This window comes from Carcharodon carcharias, chromosome 5 (genome assembly GCF_017639515.1).
Source record: "Carcharodon carcharias isolate sCarCar2 chromosome 5, sCarCar2.pri, whole genome shotgun sequence".
NCBI classification, from domain to species: Eukaryota; Metazoa; Chordata; class Chondrichthyes; order Lamniformes; family Lamnidae; genus Carcharodon; species Carcharodon carcharias.
Window position 1 is genome coordinate 115,108,670 of NC_054471.1, and position 14,395 is coordinate 115,123,064.

Here is a 14,395-nt window from a genome sequence, read left to right on the forward strand (position 1 = left end):
ATTGCATTTTTACTACTGACCATGTGAAGTGCTCTGAAAACTTAACGGGCTTATAACTATTCAAATAGCGAACCTAATGCCTGTTTGATGCCCCCACTACATGATTGGTTTTTCCTGTACAGTAAATCACATCTTGGGACCACCTGCAACAGAAAGGATTTGTTTGAAATTTGTAGCTCCTGTGGGGAGCAAGAGTGCTCTTTCTGATTCCATATTTTATGATCCTCAGCCTCCCCCTCCCCTTTCAGTCAAAACTGTTCCACATTCCCCGCCCAGACAGTCTCCTTGGTATACTGAGTATTATACAGAATAATTCAAAGGTTTATAACAGCTGCATTCTTGGGGTCTAAAGCTGCTCTTAATTTGCCTGTTTAATTTCACTAAGCTTCATACTTTTGCTAGGTGGTTGCATCTTTAACATTATTGGCATTAATTAACATTAGTGACCATAACATGATAGAATTCTTCCTTAGGTTGGAAAGTGAAGTAATCCAATCCAAATTGAGGGTCCTAAATCTAAACAAAGGAAACTATGAAGGTATGAGGCGTGAGTTGGCTAAGATAGATTGGGGAACTTTATTAAAAGGCATGACGGTGGACAGGCAATGTCTATTATTTAAGGAACGAATGTATGCATTGCAACAATTATATAAAAAAGACAACAGGAAAAGTGGCCCAACCATGGCTAACAAAAGAAATTAAGGATAGGATTAGATCTAAAGAGGAGCCATATAAAATTGCTAGAAAAAGTAGCAAGCCTGAGGATTGGGAGCAGTTTATAATTCAACAAAGGAGGACCAAGAGATTGATTAAGAGGGGAAAAATAGAATATGAGCGGAAACTTGCAAGGAACATAAAAGAGGACTGTAAAAGCTTCTATGGATATGTAAAAGAGAAACATTAATGAAGACAAATGTAGGTCCCTTAAAGTCCAAAATGGGAGAATTTATATTAGAGAACAAGGAAATGGCAGAGCAATTAAACAACTACTTTAGTTCTGTCTTCATGGAGGAAGACACAAATAACTTCCCAGAAAGACTAGAGAACCAAAGGTCTATTGAGAAAGAGGAATTGAAGAAAATTAATGTTACTCAAAAAACAGTGTTGGAGAAATTAATGGGACTGAAAACCAATAAATCCCCAGGGCCCGATAATCTGCATCCCAGGGTACTAAAGGAGCTGGCCATGGAAATAGTGGATGTGTTGTTTGTCATCTTCCAAAATTCTGTAGAATCTCTAACAGTCCCAATAGATTGGAGGGTGGCACCAGGGAATTACCGACTGGTTAACCTAACATCAGTGGTAGGGAAAATGCTAGAATCTATTATAAAAGATGTGGTGACAGGACAATTAGAAAATATCAACAGGTTTAGACAAATTCAAAATGGATTTGTGAAATGGAGATCATGTTTGACAAATCTACTGGAGTTTTTTGAGGATGTAACTAGCAGAATAGATAAGGAAGAATCAGTGGATATGGTGTATTTGGATTTTCAGAAAGCTTTTGATGAAGTTCCACATAAGAGGATAGTGTGCAAAATTAAAGCACATGGGATTGGGGGTAATATGTTGGCATAGATAGAGAATTGGTAAACAGACAGGAAACAGAGAGTAAGAATAAATGGGTCTTTTTCAGGATTTCAGGTGGTGACTGATGTGGTACTGCAGGGATCAGTGCTTGAACCTCAGCTATTCACAATATATATCAATGATTTGGATAAGGGAACCAAACGTAATATTTCCAAGTTTGCTGATGACACAAAACTTGGTGGGAATGTGAGTGGTGAGGAAGATGTTAAGAGGCTTCAAAGCGATTTAGACAAGTTGAGTGAATGGGCAAATACATGGCAGATGTGGTATAATGTGGATAAGTATGAAATTATCCACTTTGGTTGGGAAAACAGAATGGCAGGATATTATTTAAATGATGATAGATTGGAAAATGTTGATGAAAAAAGGAACCTGGGTGGCCTTGTACACCAGTCACTGAAAGCAAGCATGCAGGCGCAGCAAGCAGTTAAGAAGGCAAATTGTATGTTGGCTTTCATTGCGAGAGGTCTTGAATACAGGAGCAAGGATGTCTTATTGCAGCTATACAGGGGCTTGGTGAGACCACACCTGGAGTATTGTGAATATTTTTGGTCTCCTTACCTAAGAAAGGATGTATTTTCCATAGAGGAAGCGCAGTGAAGGTTCACCAGACTGAGTCCTGGGATGACAGGATTGTTGTATGTGGAGAGATTGGGCTGATTAGGCCTGTATTCACTGGAATTTAGAAGAATGAGAGAGGATCTCATTGAAACATATAAAATTCTGACAGACCGAATGCAGGGATGATGTTTCCTCTGGCTGGGGGGGTCTAGAACAAGGGGTCACAGTCTCAGGATATAGGGTAGGCCATTTAGGACTGAGATGAGGAGAAACTTCTTCCCTCAGAGGCTGGTGAACCTGTGAAATTCTCTACCACAGAGGGCTGTGGTGGCCAAGTCTCTGAATATATTTAAGAAGGAAATAGATAGATTTCTAGACTCTAAATGCATCAAGGGGTATGGGGAGAGAGCGGGAGTACGGTGTTGAGATTGAGGATCAGCCATGGTCATATTGAATGTCAGAGCAGACTTGAAGGGATGAATAACCTACTTCTGCTTCTATTTTTTTATGTTTCTATTATAAAATTTTTCTCAGATTGCAAGATCTGCTCATGCAACATGTTGAATCATACTTTGAAAAGAGTTATTAAGCCTTGAAGGATCTTGAATACATAGTACAAAACAGAACAGTATCTTAGCATGAACAACTGGTTTGAAGAGAAACATAGGGCATAATTTTCCAATCCTGCCTGCGGCGGTTTCCATGGTGGGTGGGAGAGGAGAATCCAGTGGCAGGCAAAAAGTCAGAAACCAGCCAGTGTAAGAACAGCTTGAAATTCTCCCAATGGCATGTTAATGGTGTCAGTTATCCTGCCGAGTGGTGGCGTGAATGCATTCATTAACATCTCATGAATGCTAATTAAAACAGCTGCTCGCCGGAATCTTGTCACGCCTTTCAATCTTGTGTCACGCCAGTGAGAATTTACATCGGCCTCAAACCCATTTGAAAAAGGGTGGCATGCACAAGTCGGACCTCAGTTTGCTTGTAACTTTGAGGTGAGTGCAATGTGCGTAGCCTACCTGCCATAGCACTGTGCCAGCCTTGTTGAAATGAAAGCCACACTGCTGGGGCTGTAGGATTGTTTGCTCCTGTTTGTTAGCTGCATTGTCCTGAAGAACACCCCTATGCTATGGTACTCATGCAGGCCTCCATTTTCAGACAGCGGCCAGTACTGCGGCTGGGGTTGGGGAGTGCAGGGGTCTTCTACTCCCCATGACTGAGACCATTGCTAACAAGGACACCATTGTGCAAAGGTAGTCTGGTAGGATGCCACTTTCAGAAACTAGTACTTCGACCAGGGGTGGTGTGTTACAATCCCCAGCTGAGGTTACTAATGGAAAAGACTGACCTCAGAGTGGAATCCAGCTTGATAGATCCTAACTTTTATTTGTTTGTTTAGATATGTGGAAAGTAGCTACTGAGCAGAGTCACAGGAGTCGGCTGATGAACTTTTAACAAAAGAATACAACATCTATTAAACAAGAAAATATGAACGATATTACAATACTCCTTCACCCACAACTATACATTTACAGATATATACAGATTTGTAAAGATAGCACAAATTACAAAGCTATCTTGTACTCTAATGCACACAGTAAGCACACAGTCTATGTAAATCTACGGCACCCTGTGGTCAGACATAGGACACTCTGAAATCAAGTAACAGATGTCACTTCAACCAGATGCTATGGATCTCTTTTCAACTCCCCCCAGATGCTTGTCACTCTGTGAACCAACTAGTCTCGCTGAATTCCGTCCTTCATAGGAGGGTTTCCAATCTCCACTCTCCAAGACCTCACCCTGGAATCTTCTCCCAAATCAACGCTTTATCATCCCGTGTCATTTTACGTGTCAGCGAGCGGGCCCACCACCCTGCTCGCCGACCTCAATATCCTGGCCATGGATCCAGGGCTCAATGCTGCCTTTGTCGGGGTCCTAATGCAATGGAGGAGCATGAAGGAGGGAGAAGTGAAGCTGCATGCAGCTCCAGCAGGAGGGACATGGTCAAGTGGAGCCAGAGCATGAACAGGAGAGTTGGGAGGAGAGAGTTAGACCACGGAGGTGACTCATCAGACCTAGGGTTTATTGTAGAAGAGTCTCCTACTTACAAATAAGTGAGAGGCAATGCCGTGCACATCTGCACTTGTCCCGAGCTCTGTTACATCACATATGCCATGTTCTTCGTGAAGACCTGATGACATGTGGAGTTGGAGGGTATCCCCTGCCAGTGGCTTTGAAGGTGACCTCAGCACTCACATTCTTTGCCTCTGGTTCTTTCCAGGGATCAACAGGGGACCTGTACAGCATCTTTCAGTCCGCAATACATCGATGCATAAAGGAGATCACAGATGCCCTTTAGAGGAAGGCCCATCATTATGTCAGGTTTGTTCTGGATGAAGATGGCCAGGCTGCAAGATTCACTGCCTTCACTGCCATCTCATGCTTCCCAAGAGTGCATGGTGCAATAGACTGCACCAATGTGGCCATACAGGCTCCATGGCATCAGCTCCTAATGTTTTTAAACCACAATGGAACCACATTTCCATCAATGTACAACTGGTGTGTGATCATCGGGAGCACATATTGCATGTTTGTGCATGGTACCCTGGGGGTTTCCTAGGCTCCTACATCTTGAGTCACTCCCATGTGCCTGAGATTTTCCAGGGGCCATTGCGTCTTCAGGGATGGCTGTTGGGGGATAAGGGGTACCCACAGAAATGCTGGCCATCACCCTCAGAGTCATGCTGAGGAGAGGTACAACGCTGCTCACAGCTACACATGCTCCCTTAAAGAGCAGACCATAGGGCTTCTGAAGATGCGCTTCAAATGTTTGGACCACTCAGGTGACTCAGTACAATACACTCCTGTCAGGGTTTCCTGCATTATTGCAGTGTGTTGTGCCCTTCACAATCTGGCTAGGCAAAGAGGTAAACCTCTGCCAGAGGATGAACTGCAGGAGGATGTGAGCTTATTAGAGGATGAAGATCCGGAGGCCCAGGAACCTCAGGAGGCTGCCAAGGATCAGTATGAGTGCGATCATGCAGTGGAGGAAGGGTGACATGGGAGATGTGCCCATGATACGTTAATTACTGACAGATTCCAAGAAGAATAAGGTTAAGTGGGGGCATATGGCTACATCTCTCCTCGCCCTCAATGCCATTCCCTTTCATCTCAGGGGGTGTCCAACCACTTGCAGCGAGAATGAGTCCTGCATTCACACTTGTGCACTCTGGCCTCATGAATCGCCAGGCAATGATCTCTGCTTTGGTCCGTGGAGCCCTGTGAGTGCACTCACTCTGGAAAATGAGAGTCCATTGAGGAACAAAAGCGATGCGAGAGAAGACTTGAAGTCTTTGCCACCATCTAATGATGCAATCACTGCTGTAACTGAGATGTGGACATGCCTCGGGATCTCCTCCTCCTGTGCATGTCTTGGCTTCTGCCACTACCACTGAAGAGACACAAATGCCCTTAGATTATCAATGCTGGTAAGCTACCCTCACTCAATGGTATTCCTTGAGGAAGAAGTGTTAGAAACGCTTACATCACAGATTTCAAATAAAGATTTAAACACATCTCCCTGACATCATACAAGGGTGCAGAGATGAGTTCAACTGAGGCTGACATCACATGAATGTTAACCTCACAGTGGGACATTATAATTGAGTGGGAAAACAGCTGAACCTCAACATAAGAGGAGTCCAATGTACAAATTCACAACACCTTCAGTTGACCAAAACATTCAGATACCCATCAAATGTATTCACAAAAGTGCAATTTCTTTACAGTTATAGCACACCTGTGACCCAAAAGTGACATCAAAATTTCTTAACTTTCCTAACTCTACTGCTATGCCTGGGTGCCCTGACATTCACAGTAAAGGTGGAGGCAGTCTGCTGACTGCTACATCCTGATGTCTGAGGTGACCTTGGCAGACCCAAGGGTCTGATGATCCAAGGCTTGGAGGGCCCTGGCCTGATAAGGATCTCCTGCTCAGGGGCAGGTGCCCTTAGTGACCTGAGCAGCTGGAGAGGATGGGGTCACAGGCTGATGGGTCTTTGAGTGGCTGCACACTCTTGGAGCGCCCTGAGAGGAGGCACCCCCATCCTCCCTGGGGGTGCCCAAGGGCTCTGCCCTGACTCCTGCAGAAGATGGTGCACCTGGGAGAGGTGAAGTTCCTCATCTCCAATTCACTTACATCTTGATAGTGCCAACCAGGGTGCGTGGCCATGGAAGGCAGGGCCAAGCACAAATCTGGCAACACCCGTTGGACCAAGTTCTCTACGGTGATCGCCAGCCTTCCCATGATGAACTCGAGGCTCTTGAATGCTGTAGACATGACACCAGACAGAACATGGACGGACTCCTCCATCGTTCGCTCTAGTCTGCTAAGTGACTGTTGAATCTCTGCCTGAAGTTCCGCCATCTGCCGTTGCATCTCCAGCTTTGAGTTCATGGCCGCTTCCAGAGGCTCATCATCTGACTCAGACTGAGCAGGTAGCTGGTCTACAGCAGCCCTCCAAGTGCTGGAGACCTGGGCTGTCTTTGCCTCTGACTGCTGCGGGGATGAGTCAGTGAGGTGTTCTTCAGAAAGTGAGCCCATGCCTAATCTATAGCTGTGCCCCACCGACGTGTGTGTCTCTGAGCTGGTGGTGTGTGCGTGTGGGCGTTGTGATGGTTCATCCTCTTAGGACATGGCCTGGAGGCTTGGAATGGTGCTCGGCTGCCTCATGGGCCTTGATCTGCTGGTGCCTAGAAAATAGAATTTCAGTTGATGTGCATGAGCTAGATAAGACTGCATGTAAATCACTGTGATCATCAGGATTTGATGATGTCATGGAGCTGTGATCCATACTCGGTTGCTGGGTGAGGCTGATCTCCCCTTCCCTACAGGAGCGATCCCTGTCCTCTCCAGCCAGCTCAGCTGCAACCTCAATGAACTCAGTGTAGACAACGGTGTCGGCCGGCCCTCCCCTGGTCTATGATCTATCGTGTCTGTTATGCACTAGCTTGGCCTGTATGAAGAAGAAAGAAAGACATGTGATGAGAAGAGATGGAGCAGAGATTGGGTGAGATAATGTCCCCTGTGTTTGGTGAGCCCTCCCCAGAAGGGCCAGAGGATGAAATGTGAGCAACATGATAGATGGGAGGGTGGTGATGCGAAGGTCTCGGTGAGAGAATGAGTGTTGATATGTTTCCCTCTCTAATGGTTGCGTGAGATCCCTGAAGAGAGTCGCCATTGAGTGCATGATGCTATGATGAGAGTTTGATATTGGTGCGAGCTGAAGGATTACTTACTCTGGCAGAGCGGATGAGATCATTCAATTTCTTTCTGCACTGGATGGTGTTTTGGGCACGGTTGCCAGCCACGCTCACCTGCTCTGTGATGGCCTCCCAGGGCGAAGACGTGAGGCTGCTGTGCTTCCTGGAGTCATCCCTGGGATACAGAGCATGCCTGTGCACCCATACCCCTCTGATCAATATAAAAACAAAAAAACTGCGGATGCTGGAAATCCAAAACAAAAACAGAATTACCTGGAAAAACTCAGCAGGTCTGGCAGCATCGGCGGAGACCACCAAACACATCTTCCCTTCACCCCCCTTATCGGCATTCCGTAGGGATCGCTCCCTCCGGGACACCCTGGTCCACTCCTCCATCACCCCCTACTCCTCAACCCCCTCCTATGGCACCACCCCATGCCCACGCAAAAAATGCAACACCTGCCCCTTCACTTCCTCTCTCCTCACCGTCCAAGGACCCAAACACTCCTTTCAAGTGAAGCAGCATTTCACTTGCATTTCCCCCAACTTAGTCTACTGCATCCGTTGCTCCCAATGTGGTCTCCTCTACATTGGAGAGACCAAACATAAACTGGGCAACCGCTTTGCAGAACACCTGCGGTCTGTCCGCAAGAATGACCCAAACCTCCCTGTCGCTTGCCATTTCAACACTCCACCCTGCTCTCTTGCCCACATGTCTGTCCTTGGCTTGCTGCATTGTTCCAGTGAAGCCCAACGCAAACTGGAGGAACAACACCTCATCTTCCGACTAGGGACTTTACAGCCTTCTGGACTGAATATTGAATTCAACAACTTTAGGTCGTAAGCTCCCTCCCCCATCCCCACCCCCTTTCTGTTTCCCCCTTCCCTTTTTTTTTCCAATAAATTATAAAGATTTTCCTTTTCCCACCTATTTCCATTATATATAAAAAAAAATTAAAAAAAAACCCACTAGAGCTATACCTTGAGTGCCCTACCATCCATTCTTAATTAGCACATTCGTTTAGATAATATCACCAACTTTAATTTTAACACCTATGTGTTCTATTGTACAGTTGTCGTTGACATCTTTTGATGATCTGCTTCTATCACTGCTTGTTTGTCCCTACAACCACACACCCCCACCCCCCCCTCCACCTCTTTGTCTCTCTATCTCTCCGCCCCCCACAAACACCTTAAACCAGCTTATATTTCAACTCTTTCTTGGACTCGAACGCAAGTTCTGTCGAAGGGTCATGAAGACCCGAAACGTCAACTCTTTTCTTCTCCGCCGATGCTGCCAGACCTGCTGAGTTTTTCCAGGTAATTCCCCTCTGATCAATACCTGGAGGGCCTAGTGGGTGAAGCAGGGTGCTGCTTTCTTCTTGAGGCTTTCAGCCTTCTTCTTGTGGCTGGACGACATCTCTGCACTTGTCATGAAGACAAGTGGGCTGGAGAGAGTGAGATGCATGTTTTGGACTGGCATTTTAATGTAATGCCTGGAATTTAGACCCTACCAGCTGACAGTGGGCAGATGAATCAGCTCCTGTACCACCAGGTAATTCGGACTAATACTCGCCTGTGCATAATTAATGAGTTTCCAAGGATGGAATCGAGCACGAGTTCCCGCCATTCCAGGCAGTGGAAACTGCCCGCCACCGCACTTACTCTCATAAATGGAAAACCGCCCAGAGATTTCTAGCACTTACTGCAGTGACTATGGTCTTATGTAACATTCCTTCACTTGCAAAAACAGGGCCCTTAAACAAAATAAAAACAGAAAAAGCTGGAAATACTCAGCAGATCAGGCAGCATCTGTGGAAAGAGTTAATGTTTCAAGTCGATAACCTTTCATCGGAATTGGAAAAGTTAGAGATTTATTTATTCTTTCATGGGCTCTGGGTGTCACTGGCTAGGCCAGCATTTATTTCCCATCCCTAAATGCCCTTGAGAAAGAAGTGGTGAGCCGTCTTCTTGAACTGCTGTAGGCCATGTGGTGTAGGTGCACCCACAGTGATTTAGGAAGGGAGTTTCAGGATTTTGACCCAGTGACAGTGAAAGATATAATAAGTTTTGAACAAAGAGTGGGTCATCGTGGTCGTCGGCTCTCCCTCAATTCGAGGATGATGTCTACTCAGGGTTGCGAATTTCTGCCATGGATCTTCATGTGACAGAACAAGCCAATTCTCAATCCACAGATTTTTGGGCACATGGGGCAGGATTTCCCATGAGGTAGTGGGATCTGGAATACAAGATTTGCTTCCTTTCCTTTCCTTCACTGCTGCAACTCTGCCTCATTATTCATACATTGGGAGTCAAAACATAATGGACAAGGTGTCATCATTCTGAACGATTGGTAACAAGCTCCTCCCTCATTAAGATAAATGCTGCTGTGCTTCCATGGGATTTTCAGAGTATCTTTGAAGCATTTTCCTTGCCCACTGGAATGCTGGCCATTTGAGAGTTGAGAAAACATGACCTGGTGGGGGAGATTCTTTGTGGCCACCCTGACAGACTGTCCACTCCATCATAGTTGATTTTGTAGGAGTTTCCCCGAATGATTGTGGAGCTGGCTTCAAGAAAGACAAGCTTTTGTTCGACAGCCCTCCTATTGAATCAGAGGTTGTGGCAGAGGCATTGTTGATAGGATTTCTCTAGCAGTCTTATGTGTTGTTGATACACAGTCCAGTCACACTGCAATACAGGAATGTGGTGATGACAACTGTTCTGTACACTAGGAATTTTGTTGACTTGTGGAGGTCTTTGTTGTCAAACACTTGCTGCCGTAGTTTGTGGAAGGCTGAGCTGGCGCAGCTGATCTAGTGTTGAACCTCCACAAAAGGTGGCCTTTTGGGAGAAGTAACTGCCAAGGTATGTGAAGCGCTCAACATTTTCCAGAGTACCTCCTTCAACATATATGGGAGGTAGAACATTTGGATGCCCAGTTGTGGGTTGATGTATGAGTTTTGTTTTGGCAAAATTCAAAGAAAGGCCAAGTCTCTTGTAAGCAGGATTGATGAGATTGAGTGTGGCTTGCAAATCCCATGCAGAATGGGCAACTGCAGTCATCTACAAACTGTAGACCGTGTAAGTATATGGTGGTTAGTTTAATTTTGGCCTGGATGTGACTGAGGTTAAAGAGTTTTCTATCTAGGCGGTATTTAATACTAATGCCAGAGGGCAATTGATCTTTGATAAGGTGAATAGCCACTGTTTGGTTGATTGCATATAGTATTGGAGTTATCACATGGCCTTGCTTGACACCCATCTGGATTTTGAAACTATCTGCTTCAGATCTTCCACTCAAGACAGTTGCATTCATATCATCATGAAGTAGTTGCAGGTTTGTGATGAATATTTTTTGGACATCTAAATCAATGGAGCACAATCCACAGAGCCTCACGCTTTACTGAGTCAAATGCTTAGGTCAGGTCAATGAGTGCAATGAAGTGTTTGAAGTGTTCCTGATGTTGTTCTTGACATTCTTCTCTGATTTGTCTGCAACAAAGATCATGTCAGACATTCCTCTAGAAGGCCTAAAGCTGCACTGTGCCTCTGGGAGGATTTCCTCAGCCACAGGAAATAGGCGGTTCAGGAGAATGCCTGTCAGGACTTTCCCTGCTATGGGGAAGAGGGAAATACCTTGCTAGTTTCCACAGCACAATTTATCTCCCTTTTTGAAGATAGTTACAACTGTTGCATTCCTGAAGTCCGGGGTGGTGGTGGGGGTGGGTTTGGGGTTTGGTGGACGGTGTTGCGGGGTGGTCTTTTTTTTCTCCCAAATATATAGGATGAATGCATGGAGTCTTGATGTGAGCTTGAATCTACCAAATTTGAAGACCTCAGCTGGAATACAATTGGGGCTGCAGGCCTTATTGTTTCTCATCCATTTAATTGCATGTTGTAGTTTTCTCATTGATGGTCGTTCACCCATGGATTCTACTGCATCGTACAGTGGTAGAGCCGAGAGAGCATCAGCCGCCACTGTGAGTTCACTTTTGAAGATTTGTTGAAAATGTTCTCTCCAGCATTGAGGGATGGCACTGTCATTTTTAAGAAGAGAAACACAGTCCTGTGAGCAAAGGGGATTTTCCCCTTTGCAAGGAATGGGTGGGACAAGGACAAGGACAAGGACAAAGAAAAGTGTGTAGGGTGGAAGACAGGAAAGATTGAATGACAGGAGAGTTAGTCTTACAGGGCCAAAGGAAATGGTGATGGGACAAGAGAAGAAACAAAAAAACAAAAGATTTGCCTAGAGCAGGTGTACTGCTGCCTGAAAGCAAAAAATAAGAGAAAAATCAGGTACTTAAACACTTTGGTATTATGCTTTGCCTTCACCAGGGGGCACTCTAACCTTTGTTGTACAAGGGAAGATAACTCTTTTGTGAGTTTGTACTTTATGGGTATTTCCATACCAAATTCATGACAGCTAAACACTTAGTTAACTTCCTGTATTGTACTGTTTACTTAATGGAATCTAAATTGTTTGAACTGCCTCATTGATGCACAGTTTTACAAAGACAAACTTTAAAAGCACAATATCTTCAAGAAAGTACTTAGCAACCTTATTCTTCCTTTGTGAAGTTTGTTAGCTCAGTTGTCTAGATGGCTAGAGTTGGGTGTATATATGTGTGTGGTGTGGGTTCAATCCCTGAATTGGCTCTTTGTGGAGACCTACCTCCTTGCTTTGTCTCATGCTTGATGTGGATTGGTGCCCCTCAAGCTATATCTATCCCCTTATGCACTATGAATAATTGTATATTTCTTCTTTATTGTGTATTTCTACATGTGCAAAAAAACTTCGCAAACACTTTCTCGCGAAGTCAATGAATGGCCTTTTGGGTATATTAAAGCATAAGTGTAAATTTTGAGCTAATACTTAAATCTGCAATTGAGATGCAAATTGATAATTCCAGACTGAGTAAAGAAGTGCATAGTATAATGGTATAATTTCTGTTACAACTGATGTTCCTTTTTCACCAGTGCCCTTACAATTAATATTTTACTGGAAGTAATGCCAGGGATGAGGGACTTCAGTTATGTGGAGAGACTAGAGAAGCTGGGATTGCTTTCCCTATAGCAGAGAAGGTTACAGGCAGATTAATAGAGGCATTCAAAATCATGAGGGATTTTAGAAAAGTTGCTAGGAAGAAACTATTTTCACTGGCAGAAGGACATTGAAGGACAGAGATTTACGTAATTTGGCAAAAGAAGCAGGGAGGGGATGAAGAGAAATATTTTTACACTGAGTTGTTATGATCTGGAATTCACTGCCTGAAAGGGTGTGGAAGCAGATTCAGAAATAACTATCAAAAAGAAATTGGATATATGCTTTAAAAGGAAAAAAAATGCAGGACCTTGAGGAAAGAGCAGCAGAGTGGGACTAATTAGAGATTTTTTTCAAAGAGTTGATACAGCTACAATGTACCTAATGATCTCTTTGTGTGCTGTATGATTCTGTGGTTGAAATTTTAATCCCCAACAACAGGTGGGTCTGGGCCAGGTAGGATATTAAAATGTTAAGAATCGCAAACCTGAACCCAACCTGGCTCACATCCGTCCACTTCCAGTTGTAACTGATATTGGATGGAGTGCAGGTGATCAAGCTGCTCCCAGGAAGCAGGGACTTCATTTAAATATTTCAGTGAAGCTGTATGCCTCAGATTTTAACTCTATTGAGAGATAATACAAAATAAAGAATACAACTCTAAAGGGGGTGCAGGAACAGAGGGACCTGTGTGTATATGTGCATAAATCACTGAAGGTAGCAGGACAGGTTGAGAGAGTGGTTAATGAAACATACAGCATCCTAGGCTTTATTAATGGGACATAGAGCAAAAGACCAAGAAAGTTATGTTAAGCTTGTATAAAACATTGGTTCAGCCTCAGCTGGAGTATTGTGTCCAGTTCTTGGTGCTGCAGTTTAGGAAGGATGTGAAGGCATTGAAGAGAGTGCAGAAAAAATTCATAAGAATGGTCCCAGGGAACTTCAGATTTAAAGATAGATTGGAGAAGTTAGGACTCTTTTCCTTGCAAAAAAAGAAGGCTGAGAGGACACTCAAAGAGGTACTCAAAATCATGAGGGGGCTGAACAGAGTAGATAGGGAGAAACTGTTCCCACACATGAAAGGATCGAGAGCAAGAGGGCACAGATTTAAAGTAATTGGCAAAAGAAGCAAAAGCGATATGAGAAAAAACTTTTTCACACGGCGAGTGATTAAGGTCTGGAATGCACTGCCTGAGAGTGTGGTGTCAATCAAAGCGTATCTGAGAAGGAAGAAAGTGTAGGGTTATCGGGAGAAGGCGGGAAAATGGCACTAATTGAATTGCTCATTCAGAGAGCTGACATGGATATAATGGGCTGAGTGGCCTCCTTAGGTGCTGTAATAGTTCTGTGTTTTGAACTCTACTCTGGCCAGTCAGGTTTGCTACAACAAGAAAGGCAATGGCTGCTGGATCCAGGAGGTTTCCCAGCACTGCTAGTGACCTAGAAGAAGCAGCATTGACTTTGCATCTCCAACCCACCAAGATAACCTGCTTCCCTCCCGGGCAATCAGCCACTCCCCCTCCCCGCCATCAATCGCATCCCCACCAAGCCATAATCTCTCATTGATACCACTCCCATTATCTAGCACTCTTCTTTCTAATCCCTTCTTCCTTCCTCTGTGTTCCTGCAGTTGGCCACACCCCATCCTTCTCCCCTGCTCCAGTGATTTGATTACCTCTCCAATTTTCCACTGATCCACCTTACCAATCTGCCCTGTCACCGACCCAGTCATTTTGACCCCCTCTCTCCCCGACCCTTCCACTTACACCAACCCCTTCAGATCTCCTATCACCCAGCCTTCCTGATCTCCACCCCATTCCCAGACTTTCTGATCCCTCCCTCCTCTGTGCTCCAAGGCTGCAGGCTCCAATTCTCCCTTACTCTTCTGATCTCCCACCTCCACAATGTTCCTGCTCCAACTTGCACTCCTTCTCT